The following is a 3,190-nucleotide window of genomic DNA, read 5'->3' as shown; positions in this document are numbered from 1 at the left end:
CGCACAAGGGCTGCCTGCTGTGGGGAGACCGGGTCGTGGTCCCCAGCGCCCTTCGCAAAAGAGTGCTGCAAGCCCTGCACGAGGCACACCCGGGCATCGTAAGGATGAAAGGCCTAGCCAGAAGCTACGTCTGGTGGCCCGGCATCGACGCGGAGGTAGAGTCGTGGGTGAAAGGGTGCCAAGCCTGCCAAGCCGTTCGACCCAGCTCACCTGGAGCGCCGCACCATCCATGGGAATCCACCCGCACCCCGTGGTCTCGGCTCCACATAGACTTTGCCGGACCATTTCATGGACTGTTGTTTTTGGTGATGGTGGATTCCTACACAAAATGGCTGGAGATCAGTCCCGTCTCCACGACGTCCACAAAGGCAACTATCCGCACCCTCCGTAGGATTTTCGCCACCCACGGCCTGCCCGATACCATCGTCTCGGACAACGGGACAGCGTTTACTTCCGAGGAATTCCAGCAGTTCCTCAGCGGCAACCTGATACAGCACATCAGGACGGCCCCCTTTCATCCAGCGACCAACGGCCAAGCAGAGCGCATGGTCAGGACCGCGAAGGAGGCCCTCAGCCGGTTAGCCGAAGGGGACTGGGAATGCCGCATTGCCCGGTTCCTCCTGACGCAGAGGACAACGCCCAATCCGGTAAGCGGCCGCTGCCCGGCAGAACTGTTAATGGGCCGGAAGCCCACGATACTACTTGACTGCTTGCATCCCGACAGGGCCCCGGGCCAGCGGAAAGACTCCGAGCAGAGGGAAGCACCGCGCGGGTTCTTCCCAGAGGAACCCGTCTTTGCCCGGAACTTTGACAGGGGCCCGGAATGGATCGCGGGCCGCGTCATCCGCCCCTTGGGCACCATCATGTACAAGGTGTCCACGAAGTGCGGGCAGGTGTGGAAGAGGCACATCGACCAGCTCCGGCGGCGAATGCTCCCCGATCAACCCATTGAGGAGGGCCCACGTCAACAGGCAAACTGAGAGGAGGCACCACACGAGGCCCTGGAGAGTGAGTTGCCAGCACACGAGCGCCCGCATCGGGACACCCGAACCCCGTCAGCCACAGCGGAGCCCCCAGAAACGGAGGCAGCTGAGGCAGAGACTCCAGAACCACTTCCGGGGCCCAGCACGGAGGTTGGAACCCCGGAGGTCCAGGCACCAACCCCCCGATAGTCAGATAGGGTACGATGGTCTCCATCGTACCTAAAAGACTATGTAACATAGGGTAGGGTCTGGACTATGGGAGGAGGGATGTTGTGTCTGCTGACCGCCACCAGAGGCCAGCACACACTCCTGAGCTTGAACCTGGCATAACAATAGGGACTAGGATCCTAGTCCCTCCACTGGGGAACCAATGGGACCGTGGCGGGAGATTCAAACCCGCCAATGGGACCCAGGGGTGTGTCCCCAGGGTGTGTATATAGTTGGCCTGCCGTCCGTTGTGGGTTGTCTTTTGTTGTATACCAAATAAAGCGTGCTATGCACTACGCCAGTCTCTGTCATTCATCCATGCGGCAACCCACTACACAATATCTCCTTTCCCTGTCCTTTTAAAATATAAAGGAGCTTAGCTAAAATGATCGTTGGATTCTTCAGTTTTGCTTTTACAATTACTCATGGTAGAAATCTTCATCGGTGTTATGGATGAGGCTCAAATAACTCTCTTCTTATGGGACGATCACATCTGGTGCAGTTATGGCTGCCGTAACTGCGCTAGCAGGTGGCATTGTTTTCATTGTTGCAGGCATTACTGTGTTCATCCCAGTGAGCTGGGTTGTTCATAACATCATCTGAGACTTCTACAATCCGGTTGTCACAGTGGCTCAGAAGCGAGAGCATGGGGAGGCTCTTTACATTGGCTGGACGTTTGCCTCTTGCCTCATAGCTGGAGGAGCTGTTCTTTGTTGCTTTTGTCATTGTAATGAAAAAAAGTGCAACATATCGGTACTCAGTGCCTTCGTGACAGACAGCCTACCACAGCCATCATGTACAAAGAAGACCTGCCAGTGCATATTCTAAAAGTCAGTATGTTTAGCTGTCTCTTCATCTACTGGTCTCTCTAAGCACAGGATGCTTGAATCTCAAACTTGGAATCTAACAAGATTAGAAGGTTCTTGTTAGTACGTCATGCCAGGTAAAATGAAGTCCATGGAATTACCTATAAAATCTAAGGCAAACTTTACAATACAAAATTAAGCCTTTGTATGTTTCTGCACAGCTCGTTCTTGTTTGGCATTTTGAATGTTTTAAAAGTAGTATCTAATAAGATAAATACTGATTTTCATCATATTGATTTGAAAAAAGCTTCAAATGTGAAGAAGTTTTAGCTAAAACCAAATATCACTGAAATCCATTATATTCTAAAATACTGCTTTAATATATAAAATCTAGTGTTGAATTTTTTAGAGGAGGAGGATAAAGGGAAAGGAATGGAAAAAATATAATCTGAATCCTGATTATATTATTTATACCATAATTTTAGTTAGTATTGTTTACTATACTATACAGAAGGGTGATTGCTTGAGAAAGGTTTTCATTTCATTGTATCTTTCAAAGTATCTTTCAAATATATAGAATATTTTCTGAAAAATACTTCCTAATTTTTTGTCCAAAACTATTAACTCTTCAGCTAACTGCTTTAAGCAGGTTCTGCGAAGAGGAAGCATAGAAATTTTCTAAATAAATACACACATAAATAAGGTTTTGTAGTGATAAAACGGAATGTTGATTCTTGATGCTCAAGCTAACTGTATTCTGCTATTATTGTCCTGGAGCATTTTGTTTTCATAATACATTGTGATCAAATAATTCTAACACTTTTCAATAAAAACTGAAAATGTGTGTGACCTTCTTCATATCTTAGAGGGTTTGTCCAGGCAAAACTCCTGCCTTAAAACAGTAATGGTCCCATCCTAAACACTATGCTGGGATATCCTGACAATATACCAGCATATCATGAAGGTATACTAGCATATCTATAGAACAAAGTTTGAGTCCAGTGGCACCTTTAAGACCACAAGGTTTTATTCAAGGTATAAGCTTCTGTGTGCAAGGACACTTCTTCAGATACCACATGAAAACTTATACCCAGAATAAAACTTTGTTGGTCTTAAAAGGTGCCACCAGACTCAAACTTTGTTATGCAGCTTCAGATCAACATGGCTACTTACCTGGATCTATCAGCGTATCCA

General features: G+C 47.7%; 1 pseudogene; it reads left to right on the top strand.

The window, feature by feature from the left end:
• The window catches only part of LOC107109050, a 5,213-nt pseudogene extending 3,179 nt beyond the window's left edge, over positions 1-2,034 (top strand).
• The last annotated feature ends 1,156 nt before the right edge of the window (positions 2,035-3,190 follow it).

The sequence above is a fragment of the Gekko japonicus genome, unplaced genomic scaffold (genome assembly GCF_001447785.1).
Source record: "Gekko japonicus isolate JY-2015 unplaced genomic scaffold, Gekko_japonicus_V1.1 scaffold2601, whole genome shotgun sequence".
NCBI lineage: Eukaryota > Metazoa > Chordata > Lepidosauria > Squamata > Gekkonidae > Gekko > Gekko japonicus.
This window is presented reverse-complemented; position numbering and strand designations above follow the sequence as displayed.